This window comes from Nyctereutes procyonoides, unplaced genomic scaffold (genome assembly GCF_905146905.1).
Source record: "Nyctereutes procyonoides isolate TBG_1078 unplaced genomic scaffold, NYPRO_anot_genome, whole genome shotgun sequence".
In the NCBI taxonomy this organism is placed as follows: domain Eukaryota; kingdom Metazoa; phylum Chordata; class Mammalia; order Carnivora; family Canidae; genus Nyctereutes; species Nyctereutes procyonoides.
Genome location: NW_026575121.1, coordinates 22138828 through 22154650, shown reverse-complemented (window position 1 = coordinate 22154650; position 15823 = coordinate 22138828). Strand labels below are relative to the sequence as shown.

Genomic DNA, 15823 nt, shown 5'->3' with positions numbered 1-15823 from the left:
TGGATGGGGTCAAATTCAGGTCAGGAAAAGCTAGAACATTTAGAGCTCTGAATGGAAATATAGCACACTACCAAATCTTCTGTTAACCTAATGAACATACACATGTCAATGGTTTGGGGATAGGTAGATTGGTATCTAACAGTGAGTTTACTAAGAAATTCTAAGTGTGCCTAAGAAATTTATCCCTCAATGCCAGATGTTTGCATTTATTGTATTTTTGCTTAATCAGATTTCCTAATGCTACTGTGTCGGAGTGCTAATACGAAATCATGCCTTGTCCAATGAGGTAAATTACTTTAGATAGACCTAAAATTGTAAAGGAGATCATAAGACACAAAACCAAAAAGAAGCATGCTAGTGAAGGCATTATGAATGCTTTATTTTTACAAAGAAACAAAGGCAATAAACTATTGATTTCAAGATGTCAAATTGTGCTCACATATTTATCTTTCTTCCCTTTAGGTATAATAGGAATTATCAAGTAAACACAATAAATTTTAAAACTGGGCTCAGAAAGAACGATGCTATCAACAGAACAAAATTTGGATTAATTTTATAATAGACAAATCAAACGGGATTGGACTAAGAAAAAAGCCAATTAGTTTCAAAGAGGCTTTGATTAAACATATCAAAGGAGAGACAAACAAAACAGGTAGACTTGTTTCCCACTTCAAAAAAATCACCAATTTGGATTATGAAGTCAGTGTTCTGTGTGAGCGTGTGCTCTTGCACCTATCCTTATGTATGTGCACGGCTGTGTGTGCTTAGTGGTTGGTAGGAATTGAAGGAGTGTGAAAACTTCATTAGGACCAAAGCTGATTGTGTCTTAGAGTTGTAGGGATCACTTGGGGGCAAGTCAAGTAGATAGTCCAAGATGGAGAATCCAGTATGGAAAGGTAGGAAAGCGATTCTCCAAGTGAGCATGATATTGTGACTACCACCATAAATACCAAAAGAAGAAAAACTTTCAATGAAGCAGTGAAATCTCCAAATGAGACAAGTTTCCTCATCACCTCCTTCCCTATGTCCTGCTCATAATTGTGCTTAGATTGAAAGGCATTCTCCATACCTCACAGGCAGAAGATGAAAGACTAGGGGTTGAACAGTAGACAGGGGTTTGATCAAAGATGTAAGGAACCCCTTTAGCATCCTTCCTCAAGAGCAAGCAGGTACTGCACGCAGCCCCAGGGAAAGTGCAGAAGTGAGTTTTGCCCACCAGTTTCCATTAGCTGAAGTTTCTGGGGCACCCTAAAACTCATTCTGAGAAGTCTTCAAGCATAGGAAGAGAATTCAAGTGATGATCAGCCGAAGAATTCATGATGTTGCTTGTGTTCTTGATACCAAAACCAAAAGCCAACAAAACAAGAGTAATCTAGTGCCACAGTCCAAACTCATAAATGGCACATCCTCGGAACCCATCATAATAAAACTAGAAATTAGCAACAAAATGCAAATCAAACAAAACAGCTTAGTGCTCAGAAATTTAACACTTCTTAATAAATCTGGGATCAAAAGCCAATTCAAAGTTAAACCACAGAGGTACTCTACAAGGGGACTACAGTAGAAATGAGAGCTAATCTAACCTTCTAAATCCCAGAGGGGCATTGGGCTGGAGTAAGAAGCAAATCCGAGAGAACTAGTTGAAGGTCTATAAAAAGGAACAATTGTTCCCAACACCTGTCACCTTCTCACCAATACACATAGTGTAACTTCTGGCAAAAGGACAAGTGGTTGTTCTCTAAGAAATTGAAATAGTAATAAGGTGACAAGGGTGAGAGCAAAGTTGTTGTTTTTTCTTTTTTTTTTTATAAGATTTTATTTATTTTAGAAAGAGAAAGAGAGCATGATATGGGTGGGGGTGGGGCGAGCACAGGGAGAGGGACAGGCAGGCTCAGTGCTGAGCACAGAGCCCGGCTCAGGGCTCCATTTCACGACCCTGAGATCATGACCTGAGCCAAAATCAGGAGCTGGAAGCTTAACTGACTGAGCCATCCAGGCACCCTGAGAGCAAAGGTTTTTAATGGAGTGTTAAAGCCTCACACTAAAACCTTCTCTGTTCTGGGGATTTAGAGTCCTTGCCTGACAGCTAGCTACTTCTCTGTAAGCTACCACCTGAAAGGTGAAGACTGCCAGTCAATCCCAACATTTCCCCATACATCAGGGTCCCTGCAGACTTCCTAGTGAGGGAAGGTGAAAAATCATCCTGTATATATTACAGAAGAAAAAACCCATACCACCCTCCCAGGGCTTAATTATCAAATAAAATGGACAAACAGAAATTACCAGACGATATATAATGAACACCGGTAGCATGAAAGACAAAAGGGTATTCTCAGAAAAACATATAAATCAAAAAAAGATATTTTATGCTATCTCATTAGTATATCCAGAGGATTAGGGGCAAAAATTTACATGTTTAACACAAAAATAGAATACCAAGGGGGGAAAAAAGGAAAGATCAGAGAACAAACAAAAACCATTACGAGAATATGGATTTTGTGTGAAAAACATGAGATTTATTATTTAATCCATTCAGCAATTACTTATGGAGTATCGGCTGTGTCTAAGTATGTCAGGCACTTTCTCCCCATGCTCTCACATCTGAAAATTGTTTGGCAGAAGAATCTTGCCGAAAATTCAGGCTTAAAATGCCATTATCACTGAGAAATGAGAGAAAAATTTTAAAATGCAAATAATATGCAATTTAAAAAAAATCAAAATTTTAGATGAGAGAAGCTGGATACTAGAAGGCATGGACTGGGCAAAATCCTGAGAAATGAACCAAAAAAAGATACCAGATGTTGAAGAAATCTGCCTACACCAAGCTGCTTGTGGCCCAGCTGTGAACGATTAGTTGTTAGGCCAATGGGTAGGTGCTCCTGGTAAGTTTTCTCACACCTGGATAGTATTTCCTAAATACCTCCTCCAGGCCTCCAAGAAGGATGCACTGAACCAGAATCTCCAGGGGTGGGGCTCTTGTAACAACTAGCTTCCAACCAGGAACTGAGAAAAGGAAAGGAAGTGGAAGTGGATGGGTGGGTTTGCAGGCACTGGGAAATGATATCTTGGCTCCAGAAAGGGAAAGCTCAGTTCCTGGAAAGCTCGAATCCCTGAGGACTAGGGGAGCTTCAGGCATCAGTGCTTCCTCGGTGAGGTTAGTAGGCTCGTCTCTTTCTGCCTTACTTCTTTTGCCTTGTTTTATAGTATTTCTCTAAATTGGAATGCACACTCTCTGAAAGGAAAGAACTGATTGGTATGACGGTGGAGTGCTTGCCTTGTTTTTCTAAGCCTCAGTCTTATTTGGAATGGAGATACTAACTCCTATTACACACGCTACCATTAATATTTACTAAAATGGTAATATAAGGAATACCTGGCATGGTGCACCATGCATACTGGGAATTCGCTAAAAGAGACCCGTGAAAGCTAGTAAATTTGCAGCTGCTAATGACAAATATTTGAGTCATTTTCATGATTTTATGAATATTAATCTTGTTGTCTTTCTCCTGAAAATATTTGAGGATGTGATTATCAGTAGAACTGCTACAACTGCTGTTTTTACTACTAGTTTACAACTCTTCAGTCAGTTGTCAATGCGGCTAAATTTTATAGGACAAAATGCTTAAGATAGTACATAACCATAATTAGGGAAATTGTTCTTTAATTCACAGGAGAAACTGTGAGGGATGGTTGACAAAACTTAGAATGTACAGAAACCACCAGGAATATTTGGTGAAGAACACAGTTCCCTCTCTCAGAGTTTCTGATTTGGGTCTTGGAGTAATTCCTGCAGAACCCACAGTTCCCCAGTCCTGTACCTGGGAAGTCAGTCCTTGCTTATGAATTGTTGAGAAATTAAAATATCTTCGTCTGTCTGAGTCAGCTATTTCTGGTTGAGCCATTTATTACATCTTAAACTATTAATAGAGTTTAATATCCCCATCTTTACTCTTATTTTAATTCAAGAGGAAGAGAGTTCTGTAGGGAAGTCAATTAAACGACTCATTACTATAAATATGATGAAGGTAGAAAAATTTTATATTACCATAATCCTGTAAGGTACTTGCAGGCAGATTTAAGAGAAAGCTTACCAGAATATTTATGGTGTGTTCAACTTCACAGGTGTAAACTGTGAGTAAATCTGTGGTTGGGTGTATTTGATTAGTGCTCCTGCTCTGGCTGTGATGGCTCAATACACAAAAATGGGCTGGAATAAATTGAGGTGAGAAAAGGGTTGACTGCAGTCAAATGGACCTTTCAGGTTCTTGTTTGGGGCTCTCTAAAAGCAAAGTTATTTACTTTAACTTTCAATTGGTTGTTTTCCTATCCAGAAACCATTAGTTCATTTCTTTATTCAATAAATAACTACTGTAAGTGCCTACCATGTACCAACGAATATGTGAAATTAATTTATTTGATTCTTATACCGGGGCTTTTAGTGAAAATTTACAGAGTTCAATACTGTCGTGACTTAAAAGAATAACACTGTTATCAGAGGACAAAACTCAGGATGGACCCACTTCCATTTAAAACCTATTTCAAATTCTCTTTGCAAGTCTGTCCCCAGGGGAAGGAGGTGAGTAAGAGTTCCAGATTTTTGCATTTATGAACCTCAGCCAGTTACATGTAAATCACCCATTCATCAGCACATAGAGCCATGCAGATGATTTCATCCTAATCTAGTCTGATTTGTTTATCAAAGGATCCACCACATTTTAAAGCCTAAGCATTATTTTTGTTCTCCACAGGTCACTTTATGGAGGGCTCCACAAAAAACTAAGTCTCCTCAAACATGTCCATTATTATTTACCAAAAGAAAAAAAAATATTTCAGAACATTTTGACCTAGGAAATATTTATTTCCTCTTTATTTTTCCAAAATATGTCTGGAATTACCAAGATAAGATTTAACTTTGGCAAAAATGTAAATCAATACTAAGTAAAATTATATATGATTGGTAAGCTTATTTGACTAACACATTTGAAAAGATTGTCAGATCTTTAAAAATCATTTCATACTGGATTGAATATAAAATATATGGGCATTTCTTTAAAAAAATTCAGGGTTATGCTTCTGTCAGAAATATTTTACCATTATTTCTATAGGAAAACCAGGTTTGATTTATATCATTTTAACTTAAACAATGAGTCTGTAACACACCGTATGTGTCAACTATTCTTGCCTCTGCTTCTTCCCGCCTCTTGTGGTAAATCAAACTCAAGTTGACGTTTTTTTCCGAAGATATCAACATTACAAGAACTACATCTGTGGAAAACAAAGGAAACGTGGAAATAACCTGAAAAGATTACAATAGCTGTCTGAATGCAGCGAGGTGCAAGTAATAAACCTGGTTGGAAGGAAATAAAACTGATGGGATATAGAGATAGTAATCTGTTAATGAAAAAATAAGCTCAAGGAAGATCTAGGAGAGATAATGGAAAATGGAGTGAATAAGTCTTTGCAGACAGAAAACCATTCTGATGACAAGTTGATTCTAATAATTAGAAATTTTGGCACTGAAAAAAAGCAATCAGATACAAACAAGGCAATGACTGTGGCTTGAGGGTTGGGATCTGCTTGTGGAGTAAATACTGGCCCCTACAAGATCACCTTCTTGGTTATAGAATAGTCTAACTACTTTACTTCAGTGAGTCTAGGATTAAAAACAGGAAAGCATTCATGGGAAGAATGTGAAGAATATACACATTTTATAGATAACCAAATGGGTAAGAACTGTTCCAAAAAAAGAAATTCTCCAAACCAAAATAATAAATGATGGAAGGGTGAAGGGCATAATGAAAATACGGTAATATGGGGATCCCTGGGTGGCGCAGCGGTTTGGCGCCTGCCTTTGGCCCAGGGCGCGATCCTGGAGATCCGGGATGGAATCCCGCATCGGGCTCCCTGCATGGAGCCTGCTTCTCCCTCTGCCTGTGTCTCTGCCTCTCTCTCTCTCTCTCTCTCTCTCTCTCTCTCTCTCTCTCTCTCTGTGACTATCATAAATAAATAAAAAAATTAAAAAAAATAAATAAATTCAAGTTAGTTAATACATAGTATAGTATTGGTTGCAGGAATAGAATTTAGCAATTCATCAGTTGTGTATTAACACCCAGTGCTCATCCCATCAAGTGCCTTCCTTAATGCTTATCACCCACTTAGCCCATTCCCCCACAGCTCCCCTTCAGCAGCCCTCAGTTTGTTCTCTTAAGAGTCTCTTCTGGTTTGCCTTCCTCTCTGTTTTTATCTTATTTTATTTTTCCTTCCCTTCCCCTATGTTAATCTGTTTTGTTTTTTAAATTCCACTTATGAGTGAAATCCTATGATATTTGTGTTTCTCTGACTTATACCACTTAGCATAATAACACTCTAGTTCCATCCACGTTGCAGATGGCAAGCTTTCATTCTTTTTGATGGCTGAGTAATTCCCTCTAGATTTTGAGGTGAAGATATTTTCCCCATTTATATATCTATTGGTAGTTAAGACTTAATAAATTACTCCCTTTCCTTCCTACTTCTGCAGTAATGGAGAGACCTGAAACCGGAGTGTTCAAAGTGAACAAGCTGTCATGAACAGAAGTGCTGGAGAAAGCAGTTCGCAGGGAACCTAAACCACCTGATGTGCAGTCCTGACACAGCCCTCTTGATAAATGAATTGGTAGAGCAGAAATGTTAGTATAATCCACTGTCTGGCTTGGACACTGGATGGAGAGGGAAGGAAAGTAGACCTTTATACTTTGGAACTTCTAGAAAACCAGACTCCAAGAAACAGACTAGAATGGTGGTTATCAGGTAGGGTAAAGGGGACAATGTTGAGCAAAGAATACAAACTTCTAGTAGGAGATAAGTTCTGGGAATCTAGTATATAGAATGATAATTATACTTAATACTATATTTTATATACTTGTAAGTTGCTTAAAAATAGATTTTAAATGTTTTCACAAAAAAATGGTAGTAATGTGATGTGGATATCAGCTAATGCTATGGTGGTGATCATTTTGCAATATATAAATCAAATCAACAGTTGTATGCCCTTAAACTTACACCATGCTATAGGTCAATTCCATCTCGATAAAGCCAGAGAAAAGCTTAGGAAACTTTTTTAAAAAGGTTTTATTTATTGGAACACCTATGTGGCTCAGAGGTTGAGCATCTTCCTTCGGCTCAGGACGTGATCCTGGAGTTCTGGGATCGAGTCCTGCATCCGGGCTCCCTGCATGGAGCCTGCTTCTTCTCCCTCTGCCTCTCTCATGAATAAATAAATAAAATCTTAAAACAGAAAAAAAATGTATTTATTTAGAGAGAGAGCCTGTAGACAAGGGCAGGTGGAGGGTGGCGGAGGAAGAGGAAGAGAAAGACTCTCAAGCTGACTCAATGCTGGGCAGAGAGCCCGACGTGGAGCTTGATCTCACCACCCTGAGACCATGACCTGAGCTGAAATCAAGAGTCAAACGCGTAACCAACTGAGCCACCCAGGCACTCCAAGAACCATTTTGCTTCTATAGAACATACTTGCAAAACAATGGATTACTGTGTTTTTAGACAAGCATTTAGCATGAACTTTTTCTCAGGAGAATAGTTCTCTTACTCCTACCAGTAAAATAAAATACCATCATGTGCATCTTTAGGTCTACGACAAAAGTAACCTACATGAATTAGAGCAGGTAGAGACATAAAGGAGAACAGATGGGTGCAGTGGGCACGAGTGACTTGCTTGCCTATGAGCCACTACCTTTTATTGTGGTAACAGCCCCTCAAATTTTCCTTCCCCTACTCTCTCCATAGGATTTAGACTTCTGCTCCTGTCCATTTCCCCTAGATTCCAGCAGTGGGCAGATGACCCAGAACTGGTAAAGTGGGGAGGAGGTTGATTCCCCCTAGCTGGAGGGATGGGCAGAGAGGACATGACAGATCAATAGAATCCATACAGAACTATTTAGAGAGAAGTTACATGTCAGGGCAAAACAGAATCCTGCTGGACCTACAGTCAGGACAACTTCGAGGCTGAGACTTTTTTTGTTAAACAAATTACCTTTCTTTCTTTTTTGACAAAGCCAGTTGGAGTTAATTTTTTTTTTCAACTTTTTCCTTAAAATCTAGAAAAGGGGAGGTCAGACCTTTGGAATCGTGTATTTTTTACTGTAATCAAAAGCATCTGATATGCATGTGGTAAGTAACCTTAGGGTGGCTGTAATAATTCTGGTATTAGTAGTATTCACAGGCTGCTATAATCCCTTCCTCTGAGTGTGGGCTGATCCAGTAAAACTCTTAAAATGAATAGAAGGCAAAAGTGATGGATTATCTCTCCCAGAATGAATTTGTGAAGAGTTGCGGCTTTTGTCTTGGCGTGCCCTTCCCTAATCTCTGTAATCTCTGTCTCAGCTCTCTCACTCTGAGACAAACCAGCTGCAGTGTTTGAACTGCTCAGGGGGGAGGTCCTTGTAGGGGGTGGTGGAAACTGATGCCTCCTACCAATATGCAGGAAGGACCTAAGACTATAGTCACATGAGAGAGCTTGGAAGGGGCTCCTTCCTGAGTTCAGACTATAGAGGATGGTAGCCTCAGCTTGTACCTTGATTTTGGACTTAAGAGACACAGTGAACCCAAGGACCCAGCCAAAATGCATGGAAATTTCTGAACCTGTGGAACTATCAAGGAACTATGATCTAACAGATGTTTTTTTAAGCTGCTAAATTCATTGATAATTTGTCATGTACTGATAGGTAACCAATAGAACAGAGTTAACCCCCAAATAGATTAACAAGATATTCTTTGAAAAAACTCCTTAATTGCAATAATGTGTCAATAATAATTTATTAGTGGAATTTAAGTTATTAAATTGATGTATCCTTTCTGGTATAATATAAACACTTTGAACAGATTTTTAAAAAGAAAGGCACACTGCAGAGTGGAGATTGCCAGTAATTTTTATTCCCCTTGCCTTCAGCTTCTTGTACACCAGCATGTTACTGGCAGGTAGAGTGACCATGTTCATGGTTTTTCTGTCTCTGGCCAATAAGTTTCCAACCATCTCATGAGTTTCTACCCTTAGTTTGATTAATGCTGGTGTGTTTTTTGTTGTTGTTGTTGTTGTTGTTTTTGCTACTTTTACTTTTTGTTCTTTTGCTTGTTTGCCTTATTAGGTGTGGAGAGTGGGAATGTTACAACACTATTTATTCCACCATCTTTTCTGTGTCAGCTTTATTTGATTCATTCTATTGTGCTCACTCAGGATACTGTTTAGTTTTTGAGGCATGTGAAATCTCTCACCCTATAACTTTAAGGAAAAAAAATATATATATATATTTATAGTATTCTAGCTGTGGTGGAAGTTATGAAAAGAACTTATACAGATTATTGTCAGAAGATTGTCAATTAACTTTTAAAATTCAAGTTTCTTTTCTCTTACTGGATTAAAAACTCCTTGTGGGCAGAGATCATGTATTATTCTTGAGCCTCAAATGTACATGGCGATAGAAGTATAGGGGGTCAAGAATTAAAGAAAATAAAGAGGGATGAGAAATTGAGTTCAGGTAAAAACGAAGGAGAAAGGAACATGGTGAATATGCTAAATTTTATGAAATAGAAATATTTGGTACATAAGAACAGGCTAGACTATCATGGGAATCAATTGAAAGTGAAAAAGGACACTCCATTTAAAGTCGCAGTCCTGGGACGCCTGGGTGGTTCAGCGGTTGAGCATCTGCCTTCAGCTCAGGGTGTGATCCTGGAGTTCCGGGATCAAGTCCCACCATCAGGCTCCTGCAGGGAGCCTCCCTGTTTCTGCCTCTCTGTCTCTCATGAATAAATAAATAAATCTTTAAAAAAAAATAAAGTCTCAGCCTTTATTACAGATCAGTTCAACAGTATTCAAATACATAAACATGACTAAACATGTAAATTGTAGTCAAAATAGACAGGAAAACAAATAGCACATTTTATTAACTTCCATCAGTGATGCATAAAATAATTGAATAATTGCCCTTGTAGATAAGTATTTTCACTAAATAATTCAACTCCCATGCTTTCATGAAAGAACAAACCAAATGCCAGTGAAAATATATCTTAATACCAAAAGCTAGACCTCTGGCCAGTGTTACTAGTTGATACACATTATTTGTGACGGGTATGGTTTAATTAACACTAAGACTCAAGGATCAACTGAGTTGTATGATCTACTTTACCAAACCAAACATATCCAAAGTAACAGATTAATCAAAAGAAATATTTTATTAATGCTGTCATGACTTTCTTGGGGCTGCTTTTTCTCCAGAAAACTAAAGATGCTAGGTTAAAAAAAAAAAAAAAAAAAAAAGAGGGATGTACTTGTCCTTTAGTGGTGGATATACCGGGAAAGGTGTCAGGAAGGTTAAAAAACAAAACAAAAACAAAAACAAAAAAACAAAAAAACTTGTCCTTGCACCTAACTGAATTAAGTATTCAGTAGGGTTATAGTCAACTTTATGAAATAGGACAGAGAATATTAAATAATTCCTGTGGAAAGTGCTATCAGGAAAATGAGTTTTACTCAAACCACTTTCTCTATCCTCTTATTCTAAACTAACAAATTTCTGTTTTCTCTTCACATAAATGTAATTCTCCTTCATGTGTGCTAGATATCTATATTACTAGCATAGTTAAGTGCCACTTGAGAAAGGATAACTGAGATGCCATCCTTGGTCCCTAAGGTCTTGGCTACTAGAAAGGAGTGATACTGATAGTAAACGTATCACTATTAAGCCTCACAAAGTTAGTATGTATGAATGTGTATATATACACAAACATACTCTATACATCAAAAAGCAGGCTATATGTAGTGTTGCACTTTCACTAATTTTCAATACCCCCTACCATACCTAAAGTGGATTTTCCAGAGTCCATGAAATATACTACAGTGTGTGGGTACATTTTTAATTCTCCTTAGAGAAGACTTGACCTCTTTGTGCTCAAGATTAGGTGAACTTTAGAATTAGAGTGCTAGGGATGATGCAAGCAGTGTGATTGTTCAATAGAAAATACGTGGTATCATCATTGGTATGTCATTAGAAATTCAAGCTTGTGGCTCAGTTGTTTTACTAGTGTCAAAACCTTATATAAAATTTATCTGATGGGGGGATCTCTGGGTGGCTCAGCAGTTCAGTGCCTGTCTTCAGCCCAGGGCATGATCCTGGGGTCCCGGGATCGAGTCCCACATCGGGCTCCCTGTGTGGAGCCTGCTTCTCCCTTTGCCTGTGTCTTTGCCTCTCTCTCTTTCTGTGTCTTTCATGAATAAATAATTGGAATCTTTAAAAAAAATTATCTGGTGGGATGCTTGGGTGGCTCAGTGATTGAGTGTCTACCTTTGGCTCAGGGTGTGAGCCCAGAGTTCCAGGACAGAGTCCCACATCCCGGCTCCCTCCAGGAGCCTGCTTCTCCCTCTACCTATGTCTCTGCCTCTCTCTCTCTCTCTCTCTGTGTGTGTGTCTCTGATGAATAAATAAATAAAACCTTTTAAAAATTCATCTAGTCATAAAGTATACTGAGAACTGATATTTGTAAAGACTCATTCCAGAAGTATATCAAAGCAGACTAGAAACAGGCCATATAATTTGGCTAGATCCGTGTGACCTCAGACAATGGTAGGTAATGTTTTCTATGATAGGTAGGCGAGTCAGTTTCCACAGTTCAGGTAGAGCCCCAGTGCTATAGGTTTGAGGGGTAGAGAGAAGCTTTAACCAGGCAACACACTTTAGGACTGATTATATCTTGAAATGAAACTAGAATTCTAGGACAAAATCCAGTTATACTTACAGAGCCACCACCGCAAAGGAAGTAGAAAACTGACTTGAGAGCACACTGACTCCTACATGTTCATCTGTGGGTGTGGGGTTCTAATCTAGTTTGTGGTGAACCAGGAAGACTAAAGGATCCACGAGGAATGCGTCAGTCAAGACCACAGAGGTGGAGCAAATGGTAGTCCCATATGAGGAAGTTTTAGAAAGGTATGGCGAGAGAAAGTAAGCCTAAAAATCTGAAAAGTGGGGGGGTGACCAGTATTCATCATTTGCTTTTGCATGGGCTAAGGGCCAACATAAAGAGCTGAAAACAAGAGAAATGGCAGTAGTTCCCAGATTTAATAGAAATGTTAAAGGAAAAATGTGGAACAACTATTTTTAAACAACTTTCAAATCAGTTCTATGAAACTTGACATGTATTTAAACCAAGAATAAATTTAAAATGTAATAGCCAAAAATCACGATGTACTTTGTTATTATTACAGACTTGGAGAGAATATGCTAATTGCGATGTGGCAGGAGGAACTTGTGATGCACAAGAGGAGATCCTGTGACCTGGCCATGTAGGCAAATTTAGGGCTGTCTCCAACGTTTAAGTTGCAGTTAGAAAAAAAGACTGATGAATATTTAATATAGAAAAACAAGTGTTGGGGATCCCCGGTGGCTCCGGGGTTTGGTGCCTGTCTTTGGCCCAGGGCGTGATCCTGGGATCGAGTCCCACATGGGGCTCCTTGCATGGAGCCTGCTTCTCCCTCTGCCTGTGTCTCTGCCTCTCTCTCTCTCTCTCTCTCTCTCTCTCTCTCTCTCTCTCTCATAATGAATAAAATCTTAAAAAAAAAAAAGAAAAACAAAAGTTGTTTGTAAGCAGTAGCTGGCCTAGAACTATTTAGCAACTATAGGTTTTATTTTAATTTTCATTACAAATTAGCCATCGAAATATCTTTTTTTCTACCCCAATAAGAAGGCTAATCTTTAGTATTTATCACTAACACCAGCCTTGCTCATTTTTAGCTATATTCACTTTCTTAAGGAAATCTCAGCTTTGTAGTCATTAGTGATCATTATCCTTAAATGAAAATGTACTGGAAATAACTTTTATATCATTCTTATTGGGTAATTTAAGGGAGAAAATGGGAATATTAATGTTGAAAATGTACAGTGTAATAGCTAAAAAGCCTGTTGAAGAGAATAACAAGGATTACCCGGAAAGAAGTATCCTTGTCTGATGCTTCACATAGGGTCTCTATTATTTCATTCCCATTACCCGAAAAAACTCCTCCTTGCTTTCCAAAACAAAGAGAAAGAATGCCAGCCAATACAACCTAACACCAAGCTGGTGCTTTTAGCTCCCTATACTTGAAGTACCAGCTTTCTTTCACTGCCCGAATTATTCACTAAAACCCTAATTCATGCTTGAATTCTCCATCTTAAAAGATCTGATAATAGAACTTTTAATCTGGACCAAGCATTCATACGCATGAAGCCTACTTACCAGATGCTGCCTTTACTTACCAGCAATAACCAAGTACCCAAGGGTACTCTCACTTTGTATTAACTGTGAGACCCGGGCTTAACAGCAGATGGGACTCAGCAAGTCCAGGCTCAGGCAGTAATGAAAAAACACTGACCAGCCCTGATGATAGGAAGAAGGACAAGGCACTCAGTGCTGTCTTCCACTTAGACTCAGGTTTATATAGCACCTATTGAGATTGTTCCACATGCCAATCCAAGCCACCCCCACATCAGCTCACCAGTACCCTCTGATGTCTCCCTGAATAGTCTGTGTTCATGGGAATATTCCATCCATACCTCTCACAGCTGCAATTCCCGAGGCTATATTACGCTTCCACTTACCCATTACATTCCTCTCCTGCTCAGCTTTCCACTCTTGTTGCAAAATCTTAACTTCATTGCACTTCAAAAGTTCTCTGTAATTATAGTCTATAAGAACCTTACATTTACTTTCCTTCTTAAACTGAAACCTGGATTTCCACTAGAAACCTCTGCTTTTTCTGCGGCCTCCATGCATGGAAATCTGTCCTTTACTCTTATATTACTGACCATGAAGCCAGGAGGCAGAGTCCTCATTCTTCCAACCGTGCCTTTTGAAGCTTAATTATTATTTTACCCTCCTAGAGAATCCTCTCCTTCAAATTCCTACCCTCTTGCCCTCCTTTTCATTAATCTATTTTGAAGAGTCACTCATTCACATCATTCAGGAGTTACACTGAACTAAAGACTCTTTAGTCATCTCAACTCTTGCCGCAAGGGTGAGAAATACTCATATAACAATTTGGTTATACATCAGACAACCAAGTATCTTTCTTTTCTTCATTCAGTGACCTCTGTTGCCCCTCAATTTCTGCAGGTAACTCCCAAGAGCACACCTTAAACTTCTAAAAACTTAGTTCTTACTCTAATTTTTCGCTACAACTTTCTATTCCTTTCATAACATCACTTCTTAAAAATAGAATACATGATATGTAGATCACTTAAAATATTTTGTGGTGAGGGGGGAGATGAGAAACATCTTAAACTTTGAGGAGGACTTAAATGTCAGAAGGAATTTATTAAAGTTGTAGAGAACAAAAACAATTGAAAAAAATTTTAAAGATTCAATAGAGAAAAAATGTCAAAAGTTATTAGTAAAGTTGAATAAAATAGAAATATTGAGTTTAAGGAAAACATAGAAGGCAGAATTAAAAGGAGATAAAATCCTACGTTAATTTTTTTTAAAAAATAAAAGAGAATATCCTAAATACCAGTAAATCAAAGTCTTAGATAAATGAACAATTTTCTGAATAGCTTATAGAAATGGACTGAGGAAATCAAAACTTGAAAAGCCTATAATTAAGGAAATTGAATTTATAGCTGAATTTATGTCATGGACACAAATATACTAGGCCCAGATACTTAGGTTCTTTATCCTATTGCTGATTTTCAAACTTTTTTTTTTTTTTAAATTTATTCATGACAGACAGAGAGAGAGAGGCAGAGACACAGGCAGAGGGAGAAGCAGGCTCCATTCAGGGAGGCCGATATGGGACTCAATCCCAGGTCTCCAGGATCATGCCCTGGGCTGAAGCCAACACTAAACTGCTGAGCCACCCGGGCTGCCCTGATTTTCAAACTTTTAAACAAGATTTTTCTGAAATAAAATTTTAAGGCTATATATTTCCCCCCTGAATACAGTTTTATTTTTCAGTGAAAAATGTTTCTGGAAAGGTAAAATCCCCATGGTTCACAAACTGAAACTGAAAGCTAGAAAGGTGAGCTTTCCGTGGTCAAGGGGATGTCCTCACCCTAAGTGTGCCAGTTACTGTGACTGCAAAAAAAACTAGTCCAGAACTTAGTGACATTTCTTTAAACAACCACAATTTGACACATGAATCTACTAGTTGGGGGAAATGTCAAAGAATTTGCAGACCTGTTTTAAAACCATCCCAGTAACCAAGAAGCAGTGTTTTTAAAAGATGGAGGTGGAAAGAAGTAAGATGGACACTTAGAACTGAGACTGTCTCAAAAAACAATGGTCCAAAGGGACTCAGAGCATAAAATTTTCACCCTGAATGAAACAGTGGTAGGAAGGATGAGCCCACTAGGAGAACAAAAACATGCCTGTCTTAGCCAGGATTCTGGAGAGAGAAAGTCCCATTCCCCCACTTCAAGATTCATAATTACTGATCCAGCCATTACTTCAGTTTGGTTCTTGCTGAGCCTAAGGTCATAGTGCAACATTGCCAACATATATTGAAAAATAACTGAAATACGGCACCCGGGTGGCTCAGTGGTTGAGTGCCTTTGGCTCAGGTCATGATCCCAGGGTGCTGGGATTGAGTTCCCCCATCAGGCTCCCCCGAGGGAGCCTGCTTCTCCCTCTGCCCATGTCTCTGCCTCTGTCTCTGTGTCTCTCCCAAATAAATAAAATATTTAAAAAAATAAATAACTGAAATATCTTGAAAGCAAGAATTGCCCCCGAATTTTCAAGTGAGTAGTAGAAAGAAAATATACTCACTTTATGAGCTTGATATTGCAACAATAAAGCAGCTTTT

At 38.5% G+C, this 15823-nt stretch overlaps 1 long non-coding RNA gene across 1 annotated transcript in view; it reads right to left on the bottom strand.

The window, feature by feature from the left end:
• LOC129516652 (uncharacterized) overlaps nt 1-13405 on the bottom strand; it is a 35551-nt gene extending 22146 nt beyond the window's left edge. Inside the window, exon 1 of the long non-coding RNA XR_008665816.1 lies at nt 13284-13405. This is a non-coding gene — a long non-coding RNA (uncharacterized LOC129516652). The remainder of the gene's footprint in view (nt 1-13283) is intronic.
• Nucleotides 13406-15823: the final 2418 nt, after the last annotated feature.